The 14,367-nt window shown below is 42.5% G+C and overlaps 1 long non-coding RNA gene across 1 annotated transcript in view; it reads right to left on the bottom strand.

Annotated features, from left to right (window-relative positions):
* Positions 1-11,291: 11,291 nt before the first annotated feature.
* LOC117806813 overlaps positions 11,292-14,367 on the bottom strand; it is a 105,224-nt gene continuing 102,148 nt past the window's right edge. Inside the window, exon 4 of the long non-coding RNA XR_004629765.1 lies at positions 11,292-11,375. This is a non-coding gene — a long non-coding RNA (uncharacterized LOC117806813). The remainder of the gene's footprint in view (positions 11,376-14,367) is intronic.

Genomic DNA, 14,367 nt, shown 5'->3' with positions numbered 1-14,367 from the left:
TTGAGGCTGGCTGCAGAAACACCGGAAACCACATAGACACCCATTCAAAACAGATGATCTTTGCATCATTAATAAACATGTTTACAGCCTGGTTCAAAAAATGGTTTCGATCTACGATCTCTAATTTCTCTATCGGCACACACTGTACAGGGGGTGAATTTTTTTCTAACGCATCAGTTCAGAAGATATTGAGATTACGAGTTCTGCCCAAATAAGGACATGAATGAATTGACTGACAGGTGGGAACACTGTGGCTTTTGGCTTGGAGGCTCAAACTCCGCCTCTTTACCTCACACTAAGTTTAGTTTAATTCAGCATTAAACAATACGGCTCCCACCGAGGATTGGCTTCAAAACAGCGCTCAGGAACAGATGGGTGACGTCACTGATACTACTTTCATTTTTCTACAGTCTATGCTCTGCACATGCATAGGGCCAGAATCTTGGGCTCTCGTCCCCAATGGGACGACCCTTTAATAGAGGTTGTATCAAGATATGCTTCTCCTGAAATCTTAAGAGTAAGAGTAAAACATGCTCATGTTATCGAACAACACAACTGGATAAATTAGTGGTGTGACATCAAGTGAATCTGTACTGGCATCATTATTTGATAGGAGATGTTGGTCCAATGAGAAACACTTATCCTGCAATCTTAAATATAAGTTTCATAATAGAGTATCAAAATATGCTTGCCTGATTTTACAGTACACTTAGCCTTGTTTGTGCCCAAAAAATATCTATAAATAGCACAAACTGACAGCCATTACTATCAATTTCTGCAAGAGTAGCAAGTTTTGATGGATGAGTGTGTATGAATGCTGTGTTTTTTTTAAACATACATTCTGATATATATTTTTATAACTTTATTTTTACTGCCACATTTTTTATTACTATATTTTAATAATGATCTCTTGGAAACGCTCTTTCATTTTTTTTTACTTGGGTATGAACGAAATGACAATAAAGCTAGATTTAATTTGATTTGATTTGATTTGTTTCGAAGTAGCAGAACTGCACTGAAATTGTGCTAGAAGGCTGGCAGGAAATGCTGCCATGTGTGTTCACACATACAGCTCACCTGGATGATTTCAGGAAATTTTCAGGGTTTTTGTGTAAGTGTGAACAGGGCTCCAAAATATGCAGATTTTTCCATTTAACAGCAGGAGAAATGTCAGCTTCAGGGTAGTCACTTAGCTGAGTTTTCGCAGCAAATCAGGTTTCAGATAACGTTTGCCAAATGAATTAAGTTCTCCAAATCACACGTGAGCCTAAAATGTCAAAATTAATAACAAAGTCCTACAGACATCAAGACGTGTGACTCTTTCTGCCATATCCAATTAGTTCCTCAGTGCCGTCTGAGTGCCTTTACAGTGTCAATCAGCAGGCAGTAAACATTGTCTTTCAGCAGCAGTCTACCTCAGGGGGGACTGCCTTTAAACAACAAAGTCAGCTCTTTGATACCTCCCCTTCTCACCTTTCAGCACAGCCATCCCCAGACGTAAAAGTGCACCTTCCCATAAAACACAGCCACAAAACACTAATACACCCTCTTTTTCGGCTTTACAGCCTCTCCTCACACAATTACCCATGATCACACAATCAGCGTTTGATTTTACGACTCAGACCCGAGCTGTGGGTATGTGTATATATACACGTGTGAGTATGTGCATGCTGGGGAAGAGGCGAGAGGAAGGGGAGGGGAAAGGTCTGGAAAGGGGGCTGTTAGAGGAAGGGAGGGGGTCGTGCCATAGACTTGTCCGAGCAAAAGCGGCACATTTATACACAGAGAAGCAGGGCGCACGTAGACACAAACATGAGCGTGCATGTGCAGACAGAGCCCAGCAGACGTCTGCGTGCAAACACACACACAAACACAGATCTCCACCCCCTCCACCCCCTTCGCCTCTCTGTGGCCTTTCTCTCCTTGCCCTTAGCTGTTTCCCAGATTCCAGATGACGTCCTGACAGGAGGGCTGAGTGACTGGAGGTGAGGCTGTGTGATGACAGACCAGCGCCTTTATCAGTGACCAGCACACAGCCAGCTTGCTGTTTGAAGATTAACTGGCAGATTGAAACCCAAAACTGCTGCCGTTCCTGCTTGACTCTCTGCCTCTTTACATATTTTTTTCCCTTTTAACCCCTAGCTGGCTGGCTGCAGGAGCTCTGCAGGTTTAATGTAATTGGCCTATTTCCTGCATATGAAGTTCCCGGTTTGTTGTAATTGACTAGGTCTTTTATTGGCTGTGAGACAGGTTAAATGGGAACCAAATGGAGAGGCAACACAGGAAGCTTAAGTCCGGGCTATCTGATACTCATCAAATCAGCAGACCTGGACGCAGAGCATGCAGAGTGCTGGGAATGTGGCTGCAGTGATTAGCAGATACATGAGGATTAGTGTGTTAGAAAGGTACTGGCCTATATTAGTAAATGATGGCACTGAAAAATGTTCCTGAGATGTAGTTAGTGAAATAAAATGGCATCATCGTATTTGCACAGAAAAGTATGTCAGGATATTGCAGGCTTAATACGCCTGATTTCACTGCAGCTTTTTTTTTAAAAGTGGTATTACTGGGAATTGCTTTGTTTGTGTAAAAAGTTTTGAGTGCACAGAACATTGATAAATGCCAGTCTTACCTTGTGTTTGAAGCAAGCAGCAACCTCTGGTAGAGAGAAAAAAAGCCCATGCGGAAGCGCTAAAAACTGCAGTTCCTCGGGTATCCACTTGAGGCTGGCTCTGGAAGTTCCTGAAACCACATACACACCAATTCAGAGAAGCTGATCTTTACAGAAGAAGTAAACATGTTTACAGCCTGGTACAAAAAAATTGTTTAGTCTGGAGAGCTCATTTCTCTATCGGCACACACTGTATGGGGGTGAATTTGTTCATAACTCAGCAGTTTAGAAGATATTAAGGCACAGCTGACTTGATTCACAGGCGGTAACACTGTAGTAGTTGGCAAAGAGGCTAAAGGCCCGCCTCTTTACCTCACAAAAGCTTGACAGAAGTTAGGTTGAGTTCAGCATTTCCAATATGGCTCCTGCCAACAATAGGCTTCAAAACAGGGCTTCAGAAACAGATGGTTGACATCACCAATACTTCGGCCTTTTATTATACAGTCCATGGTTTAAAGTTGAATCTAAACATCATTTGATACGTTTAGCTGTTTTACTCATCATTTGTCTTCTGTGCTTGTATAAAATAGAGGAGAAAAGGATGAGAGGGACTACTTTCACCTCTATGAGATCAGCGCTAACATGCACATGAATAACAGAGCCTCTGGTTGGTGAAAAGACTCTGCATAACATGTGGAGATTGATAATCTAGGTAAGGTTAAGGTAAGGTGTAGGGTTGCAAAATTTTCAAAGTTGGAAACTTTCCATGGGAATAAACGGTAATAAACCAGGAATTTACTAAATTGAAGGTTGGCTCTTAAAGCTGGGGTTGGTAATCAGATTTAGATACACTTTTTGTCATACTGGTTAAAATGATCTTTATGTCTTGATGGCAATCAATACATGATGTGTTCCTAAAAAAGAGTGAAAAAAAACTGCTATCTACACCCGGAGTAAACCTGGGAAAACACCAACCAATCACCGTTTTGTTACAGAGCTGTTACAGTATTATATGTGTTATAACTTTTCTCCTGATATCGTGTCACCAGTACAACTGGATAATGCTAGCATGATAGTTGTGAGTACTAACAGCAGCCATATTTGTTTGTGTTTTTAACTTTCACTATGATAATGTTATTGTGAGGACCGGTTTTGAATCAGTCACGATCATATGGTCGAGAATCAGCGGCGCTCGTGTATGTGAGCGGGGGGGCGTCGTTTTGGAGGAGCTCCAAGGGGAGGGGTTAGATGGAGTCCTGAGGAAAAGCTACATTCAAATTCATGCTAGTTTTCGAGACTACCAACCCCAGCTTTAATAGGGAACTTAAATATAGTTGGGGAAAATATATATTTAGCATAATCCTGACTAAAACAACCAGATTTCATGTATTGTTGAATATCTATGGTATTCCTCAATCACATGCACATAGCACACTGCTTACTGCAGGGCTATTGAGACCACGTCCCCTACATGCACTTTTTATTTGCATGTTGAATGAGACTTTGTTGGAGGGAGAGGCTCTTTTCATTTAACATTTTGAATTGGACTTTGTCGGGATCGCATTTTTGTAAATTTTTGAATGGGTTAGGTCTGGGGGATGAATAATATTCATGCTTTTGTTCTTCAATGAAATAATTGATTGTTCAATAAAATATTTAACACTTGATAAAGTTCTACTTTAATTGTATTATTTTGGATGAATGTCTGCTTAAAAAAATGTTATGCTTGGATATGATACCCTTCCATTAAATTACCCTCAATTCCCAGTTAATTCCCATTAATTCCCCTAATTTCCAATTTGGAATATTTCCAAAATTCCCCAGCTTAACTTCCCATGGAAATTTACCGGAAACTTTTTCGGAAATTTACCAGAAATGTTATCACCCCTTTGCAACACTAGTAAGGTGAGGGGATTCTTGGGCTTGGTAGGATAGTTCAGGGTTTGTTCACCCTTTTCTATCCATAGATGGATCTCAGCTGTTGTGGAAGGAGGTGGAGGGAAGCCATTGATAATCTATAAAAAACAAAACCAAAAATCCATCAGGTTGGGGCCCTGTTTGAAGAAGCCAAACATGGACCACATCTTAGATTGTACCAAAAAGATATGAACATATGAAGTATTGGATGTGTTATTATGAACATATGGTTTAGAGTCTCTCAAAATACCCTGTAGTTTAAGGCTGGATAGAAAAGCTCCTGAAAGAGAGACCATCATAACACAGCTCGTGTTAGCTCAGCTGCCCGCTCTGCAGCAAACTTTGCTGATAATTCACACATGCACTTCACAGCTGGAATTTTCTCTGTTGGACGCACTCTCACAACTTGTTATAATCCATGGGGAGTCTTCCAAAATGATGCCTGTATATATCACTACGTCATGTTTACGGTTCTTTCTGCGATACAAACACAGCAGTGGCAAACAATATACAGATAAGTGGGCGGTGAAGACTATAAAACAGCAAAACTCCACTCTCTGAATTACATCTTCTCTTTCTCATTAGCTTGCATTGACTTTCACTTTTACCTCTATTTACACTTTGGCTCACCCTCAGTTCTTGTATGAATTAAACTAAAGGTAGCAGGAAATAATCTGGATAAAATTGGGGGGAAAATGTCTCCATTTGTGAGGAAATTATCAAAATGTATGTGCATTTGTAGGAAGTTTCTTACAACAACAACAAACTGGGTAATAGCAGGATGACACGCACATAGGGGGATCTTGAGCGATTGGCCAAATTTACAGAGAAGTTGCAGTAACTGCACAAAATTGCGAAATCCTGCAGAGTGCACCAGGATTGGTTTCATTTGTGCGAATGTCAGAGTGGCATCAGGACTTACTGGAAAGACTGCTGCAGTTTTTTTTCTCCCGTCTGGAGTTTTTTCTTTCTTTGGACAAAAGTGAATCCTTATCCTCCGAGAAGATCAACTTCCTTTTTACCTCCTTGATTATGCTGTTTTGTATCTCCAGCCCAGATCATTTCTCTCCAGTTTTTCTCTCAGTGGAGAAGAGGCATGGAGATTCATCGTGTTTCATCAAAACATCTCCTGCCACAGTAAATGGCATTCGACAAAGCTGATATTCTGCTCTTTGATGTTTGCCAGAGTAAATGGACTATCAATGCAAAGTATAAACACTCCTCTATGCTAATGTTCATCTGGGGGTCTTTGATGGCACCAGTAGTATCTGTGAAGTGTGTTTTGAAAAATTGCATCGGTAAGCCATCCAAACAGCAAGAATTAATGCCTATTCACTCACTGTGCCTTTTCAGCTGGGGGGGAGGGAAAAATCCTGATTTGGAAAATGGTGCTCTGTCAAAAGGGGGGAAATTGGAGCATAAACAAGGAGCAGAGTAAGTGACTTGCAACAGACAGCAGAGGCCAACCAAAGCAACAGTGTGGCAGGGGTCCAGTTGACTGCCAGGTGACATCATTTGGCATTGTTTCACCACTCCATTTATTTTATTGTGCTCATTGTCCTCCCACATTCACTCCATCAAGTGGGTCTTTTTGTGCTGGTTGTTTAGGTAGTCCAGGTGCACTGTGCTAGTGGAGGCTTCCTGTCTCCCCAGAAGTCTTTTCAATGCCTCTCCTGCAGCGGGTATTGTCATATCCCACAGTGCATCTGAAAAGAAGCAGCAGCCCTGCGTAAATGTCAGAGAGGTGACTTGTTTTTAACTCTTAGCAGGCACTGAAAGCTCTGTGTGTGTGTGTGTGTGTGTGTGTGTGTGTGTGTGTGTGTGTGTGTGTGTGTGTGTGTGTGTGTGTGTGTGTGTGTGTGTGTGTGTGTGTGTGTGTGTGCGTGTGTGTGTGTGTGTGTTTGAATAAAGCAGCTGCCTCCTGTGAGCACTTCCCCATTTCACTGTGCTGTACAGTAAGTCAGGATTTACAGTGTGGCGCCCCCTGTTGAAAGGCTGCTTCCTTTTTAAGAGTTTGCAGACATTATGATTTACTAAGAGGCATCTTTTCACATAAAATCAGGCCTCTTCCTTCCACTCAAGATGTGACAGCTCCATGAGTGTTTTTGCACTCTGAAGCAGGGGTGTGCCCAGAGATTTTGGACTGGGGTGGCCTCACTCGTTCAGGTCAGACTTCAAGAATTTAATCATGGTTTATTCTGGTGTGTGAATGCTTCAGTGCTCTTTGAGGAGAAAGTAATAAAACATGTGCATATTTACATTATTCTGACATTTCTTAGGTCACCAGAGTTCACACCATGACACTGTGATGGGTCTGGTCACCTTTCGTAAGTTAACTAACAGTAATAAATCAGTGCCCGATGTTGTGTCGTTGCTATGTTACAGTAAAAAATGTATTTAAGTCATATTTTGGGTGTTTGATGCCTTTATTTGGAGAGGATAAGACATGAATCAGGATGAGAGAATATGGAGCGGCATGCAGGAAAGGGGCTGCAGGTTGGAATTGAATCCTGGCTAACTGCATGAGGACCTAGCCTTTAGTCCCTGCTCAAACTCAGAGAGCTACACACATAGCCTGATGTGCACATCTTCCAAAAAGTAACTAACCATTGAAAAGATGCCGACAAAAAGCCCTGTGATTGGTCCGCTGGGTAGAATCGTATTTCCTGCATTTACAACATTCTGGGAATTGTTGTACATTGACCATACATCAGTCGCACATTCCATCCCCTCAGAAGTCTTCTTTTCTTTTGCAATAATTTCTGTATGATCAACAGCAACATTTATCAACTCCAATTTAACATTATACACTGAGTCACCATAGTTCCAAGCAAAAAATGTAGGAGGACAGGAAACAGGCGTTCTGACAAGCATAGAAAGGAAGAGGCAGATTAACATGGGATATAACGAAGTATGTAGTACTCAAGACCGCGTTGGCCATTACAGTGTGCAGTCAACACAGAAATATAAACTAGGCCTTAGTCCACAGGGCATGCAACTCAACAACAAGGCCAAATTGGCACTCCAACAGTTAATATTTTTATGTATCTACAAATCAAAACCTCATCACTCTGCATCCTGCAAAAAGTTGTCTTGAATTATGAAAAGTAGTATTAAAAAGAAGACCTGTATTCCATTCATTTGCCTCTACAACAAATGCATGCATTGGTAAGAGCCACGTGCGAACAGCAGTGGGTGATGGTGCTCATGGGAAATGCAGTCCTTCCCGGAATCCCCGAAACATACCACCAATTTTGTCCAAAGGGGTCATCAGAATACATGCAACGTGAGTGTTCCTCACAGTGCCTTCAACTAAAGAATTAATGATGTAGTTGTTATATTACAGTCTTTATAATCTTTGTTTGTATTTGAGTTTAAATTTCAATGTTTTTCCACGCCTATTACTTAAAGCTGCTGTGAGGAACTTTTGGTTTGCATCGGTTCTGGGGCCCCCTTGTGGACAAAGTGATACCTCTTATCTCTCATCCTGTACATGCAAAATTTGTATCTTCAGACAATAACCTCATCCTGTTGTGTTTAACATACAGATTTATCACACTGTGTGATTATTTGCAATGAAAATAGACATAACATGGTGTTTCTAAAGCGAGATGTCAATCATCTGTTCTGACACCTACCCCCTCAGAGCAGTTTCAGATATTAAAAATGACAAGAGAGAAGCTATCAGTGTTGTTGTGGATGGTCTTGTTTGCTTTTGAGGGTCATAAAGAGGCATCAGTATCAGTTTCAGTCTGTTTCTCAGTCAGTTAAAAACTCCTCATAGTGCCTTTAAGGACTCGAAAGGAAGTTATCTTGAAAAATCACTGTTGGGGTGCTGGTGGCCTAGCAGTCTGAGCCCCCCCCCACGTATAGAGGCTATAGTCCTCGTGGCAGAGGTGGCTGCTTTGATTCCTGGCAGGTCAACTATTTACTGCATGTCTTCCCCCACTCTCTACTCCCCACATTTACTGTCGCTCTTCAGCTGTCCTATCAATAAAGGCAAAAATGCCCCAAAATGTATCTTTAAAAAAAAAGAAAGAAAAATCACTGTTAAGTGAATAAACAAACAAATTAGCTACATTTAAATGGAGCCCTTACTCTTGTCAAGTAGACAGCCTTTATACTCATGGGTTATGGCAAAGCCAATCAGACTTCTAGAGGGGCTGTGTCATCACAGGCCACCCCTTAGACACACCCCTGCTTCTAAGGCTTTAGGATGTTTGTCTTTTTACACTCCAGAGAGAGATCCTCATATTTTTGAATGGAGATTCAATAAAAACAAAAACTCCCCTGCGTCAGTAACATCATAAAATACTCTACAAATATGACAACAACCATATGAAGTCTTTGTTGTAGCACTCAGTTGGCTCAGATAATTCCAACAGTGCTTCTGAAGATTTCACACTTTCCAGCAGAGCTTCACACTTTCCAGTAAAAGAGACAATTTATTTTCGATCATCGAGGTGCGAGTGTATCGCTCACAATGAAGGCTTTATTAAATGGCAGTGTGTTTTAGCAGCACAGCAGGACAATGAGAAGAACACGGCTAATGACTTTAACATGAGTGAGAAGACAAATAGAGGCCCGAACCAGAGAGGAAGCCACAGACGTACGGCCATGTCAGGTTCAATTAGACCATCTGAGGAGCCGAGCGGGCCAAGCCAACAAAGTCCAATTTGTCGGACATATTTCAGCCCACCTTTCCCACATGTGGGCTCTGCTCACAGCTTTCAGCACTGTTTGGACAAATATTCACAGTTTCCCACATAACCCTCTGAGGGAGAAGATGTTCTGGACTTTAGCTTGGGGCTTCAGTTTATCTAGGAAAGGCATCAGCCAAGTTTCCTCCGCATGTAAGTTAATTCCCTCTCTCCCCCACGCCCCAGCTGACAGGGATTTTCTATACCGAAAAAGGGAAGAAAGACACTTTTCTGTCTGTTTTCCTGCCGTCTCTCTTTTTCATTCACCCACGGTCTGTCTTTCTGTTGTACACACACAGAGCTGTACCCCTGTGGTGAATGTCTCACATATGCCATCCAGTTAGCTGGGTATTTTTGTCTGTGTGAGTGGGCAGCGGTGTCACTCAGCAAGCTTTGAGCTCAGCGGAGGGAGAGATGTGAAAGCCAGTCGCTAACAAGCAAGAGAGAGAGATTCCCTCCCTGCATCCCACAGCCAGATGGCTAATCTCGGCAGAATAAGAAACATACTTTATAATCAGATTTAGAGAAGAGGGGGGAAAAAAGACATACACTAACACCGTAACAATTCAAATGCCTCGTGGTCACAAGTTGCCTGGGAATGAGGTGACAACAACATAAAACAAAGTCTCCTCTTGTTGAAGCAGATTCAATAATTAGACACACTGGAATGGCCCCGGTTAGCTTGCAAAACAGACACCAGTGCTCCAGGCTGGGACTGCAAATTGGAATAATTTGTGTTTTCAGGGCTGGTGTAGTGTCTGTCTGAAGAGGAAGGCTAAAAACAGACCTGGATTTCATTTATTTATCTACTTATTTATTATTTTACTCCTCATAGTAATGGGACACAATCCACGGCCTTCCTTCCTTCCTTCCTTCCTTCCTTCCTCCAAAACCTTAAAAATGATAACGAAAAAATAACATAAAAACTAAATACCCTCCTTATGCCTATCTCCGCCTGTGGCCAGAATGATGACAGGCTTGATTCCTGCTGGCGCCGTGCCAGTGCATCGCCCGAGGGTGCCCTCAGGTGTCTGAGGCAGCATATCCATTAGCTACCTGTGTAGACTGCTCCTCTGAGATACACGCACACACAGACACACACTGATGCTCGCTTCCTTTCCTTTCCCAGCCACACGCATACACACACACATACACACCTGAAGCCGACCATCTGGCCGAGGCTTGAGGACCATGCTGCCGCAGCCTCTGATGGTCTGACCACTTAGCCCTCTCCCTGTCACTCAGCCTTGTCAGAGGATGCTGTCAGAGCAGGTGGCATTCCCGTCTTCCTTCTCCATGGGGGAAAGAAGAACCCGAAACAAGCTGTAGGCTGGTTATAAACATCTAGGCCAGAAAAATAGAAACCCCTGTATAGCATAATGCAATGTAACAGATTACAGTGCGCTGGCAATAAATAGCCTGCGGATACTGTTGACTTGACACTACAGACATTTTTGAGTTGTTTGACATGTTCAGGTTTGGAATAAATAACCAGGAGCGCTTGAAAAAAAGACCTCATGTGTAATTGTGAGCAAATTTCTTGGAAGTTTAATAACCTCTCCCCGATGTACGTCATGAGACAGAACTGGAAAAATAACGCAAAGCTATTATTTTCTTAAGTAGCTGTAGATCTACAGAGCATTTCCCTACCAGTTGTAGAAGTCAATTGTTGATGCTAATTGTTTTTCTAAAAGGGATACGTTTGAATAATCAGTGTGGTTGTTACATCACACATTTTGAATGTATAAGACTGTATATTTATACCCAGCCTTGATTTACCACTTCAACAACCAAGCAACGCACTCAGACAGTTCTGATTTGTGCGACTTGTGCAAAGCCTAATTAATGTTCTTCACACTCCGTAGAATCAGGCGCCCGGTTTTTATGAACACCAGGAATCAGGAACAGCTGTTTGATAGAGAGAAACTAATGATGTCATGCCCAAAATCACCAGCGGGGAGCACGACACTATGGGGGCTGTCACTCAACGACAGAATGTCAGCAGCAGCAGGGCCTCTGTTTGGGGAAGGCACTTGTCAATCACGTCTCGGGCGGCGGGGGGAGCAGGTGCGCCGTCCAATCGGAGAAGGTCCCAGCACAGCAGGCCCAGGACCAGGAAGTGAAGCGCCATCTGGAGTGACGACGAGCTGCGAGTGGGCAAGTGAAACAAAGTGCAGACATGCTGGAGGAAAGCTGGTGGAGGGTGTTTCTGGATATAACAAGGGCATTTGGATGCATGCTGCCGATCACACCAGCTCAGTTGTTGATTCTCGCAGTCAGATGGTGCTTATTAAAGATGTGTCCAGGCTATACTACTCATATAGGGCTAGAGGAGCAGTGTGGGTGTGCGAAAGCCAACTAGCATGATGGGTAGAATACTGTTACCAGCATTAACAAGGTGCACAAGACATGGTGTCTCAATAGTCACACTAATTAGCGTAAAGCACAAAGCATATTCATCAGTCACATTATATTCTTAACCCAGAAATGGTTTATTTCTGACTACAGGATGTCACTTTAACTTTGACAGCTGACAATTTGCCAGCTCATAAAATAAAAAAAGGGGGGGGGGAGAAGTGGCAGCAGTGAAAACTGGCAAATTGAAAATTATGACACCGAGTTTGATTTGAGCAAAAAGGATGAAAAAATCCATTAAAACAGGTTCTGCATGGAAAGCGAGCTCTTTTTTTCTCTCCTCTCTTTTATGTAACAATGATCTTTTATTCCTTTGATAAGAGACAGATCTGCGGAGAGATAGGTCAGAGGAAATGGAATTGAATGGAAATCTTTGCGCTACATTTACTGAATCATCAATGTGATTAATAGCAGTTAACACCTCGTAAAAATAGAGCCGCAATTACAGCGGAAAATTAGGGGGCCAGCATTACCATCATGCTAATAAGTAGCGAATATAATTACATTTATCGCAGTATTGTCACAGAGATTGATAAATTCATGCTCAATCTCGTTAATCTCTCAATAACATCCAGCACAGAATTTAACAATTATCTTTTTTGTCATCCTGAATGAAAAAAGGGACGAAAGGGAGGAGAGAGAGAGAGGTGAGAGATTACGGGCGTAGATGGGGATAGGAAAAGATGGAGAGGAGCGGTGTGAGAGGACGAGCAGATATGCTTCTGTCCATCTCGAGTATTTTTCATCCTATTCCCAGCCGAGGGGATAAAACAGATAATTACCAACTCTAAAAACTGTGTCTTTGTGTGCTGCTCTGAAAGGAGAAACTCTCCAGCACTGAAGAGATAAAGCTCAAAACAAAAGCAGCCTGAATTGGACCAGGATTAGCTTTAATGGTGGTAATTACCAGAGGGGATAACAGCCTGGTCCTCTCTGCCCATCACTGAGGCCCAGAGCAGAGGACAGCAGGAGGAGGGGGGGGGGGGAGAAAGACCTGAATCAGGGCCCATCCTTTGCTGCCTGTGTGGCTGCATGTTGGCAGTGGTTTAGCACATTCAATTGTAAAACACTTGGACGACCCATCTATGTCTGGCCTCTCCTGTGCTAAAAGCCACTACTGTATCTCATCGGCCTCAATAATGGCTGTGCATAAAAAAGGAGCAGGCCCTCCACACTGTTGCTTCTTGAATTACAATCCAAGCTGATGGCATGGATAAGAGCGCCCTAAATTATAGCAGTGGGGGCACTGAGGCCCTTTCTTTCTCTCGGTTTCTTTCTCTTTCTCTGTCCCTACCTCATCTTAATGGCTGAGTAGCATCAGTAAGCTGAACCATGTGCACCAATAGAGCATTATTATTTGGAACAGTGACAGTGATGGTGCTTTAAAACAGGAGAAATTTAAATGCAACATGGTACCACCTTGCATCCCCAGAGGAACATGGGCCCCAGACGTCATAGGGACAAAAGAATGAAACACGAGGAGCCATGTGCAGGACATTCAGCGGCTCAGAAGGCTATAATTTATCTGGTTTTAAATCTCTGCCTTCTACACCCATGTGTCTCTCACTCCAATGTTTCTATAGGTGACAATGCTTCTCTTAAAACACAGTCAATTGTGGCGTCCCTCAGGGGTCAATACTAGGACCAATTCCATTCATTGCAGCTGTGTTCACACACGCACAAAACTTCTTAAAACCTGCAGAAATTTTCAAGGGAGGCTGCATGTGTGAACGGAAACAGACAACATTTTCACCCCCGACCTTACCTACAATTTTTTCCTGCCAACTTCCTGTAAAATTTCAACATAAAATCGAGGTTGGAGAACAAAGCAGGACATTTCTGAGAAAATTCACTGCCAGCCAGTGGGCAAAGTTGGATATTGTGTGAGTGGTTTCAAACTCTGATGTGCAGCTCATGACAAGACGAGTAAGAAAATCAAGGTTGAAGGAGAATCAGTTTTAAGACAAGAATGGAAAGATGTCTGAACAAACATCTGTTTACAGGTAGCATTGATATAAATGCAAAAACGGTCATAATAGCTTTCTATGAGTGCTAACGGTTAGCAGCAACAGAGCCACTGTAACCATCTGTTATCATAAAGCAAGGTACCGGTATAAGAAAAGTTTGGCCCTGATGTCACACAAAATAAATCGATCGAATGTCTTGATCAGAACAATCTCCAGAAAAACACCCATCATGTTTTAAACATTCACAATGTGGCTTCATGTCCTGCCTCCAGAGACTCATCCTCCACCTCTGCTCACCATTCCTCTCACCTGACAGGGAAAACTCCACACTGTGCGGGACATGTGTGAATAAGCATCTTTTTTTTTAAGATTTCTGTGGCAGAGCTGCTGAACATTATTGAAAACTTCACAAGTGCATATGTGAAAGAGGCTTGCTTCCACTTGCCTACAGTATATGGGGACATAATGTAACTTTATAGCTTCACTACTGATACAGTTATGTCACCAGATGGTACTTAGGGCCACTCAAAAACTCTTAAGTCCAACTAAATGTCTTACAGATTTAAAATGTTTACTGATGACTTTGAAAGCCCACTGAGGCCTGGCCTGTCACTCCTTCACATAAGTCTGATAAAAAACAGACTTTATTTCATAACTACCATTACTAAGAGCATCCCAGACTGAATCTTAATCTAATACACTCTGTAACACTGGCGTGTTTCCCCTTTTGCCATTTTCCCCACCTGCATGTAATATT

The sequence above is a fragment of the Notolabrus celidotus genome, chromosome 22 (assembly GCF_009762535.1).
Source record: "Notolabrus celidotus isolate fNotCel1 chromosome 22, fNotCel1.pri, whole genome shotgun sequence".
Taxonomy (NCBI): domain Eukaryota; kingdom Metazoa; phylum Chordata; class Actinopteri; order Labriformes; family Labridae; genus Notolabrus; species Notolabrus celidotus.
This window is presented reverse-complemented; position numbering and strand designations above follow the sequence as displayed.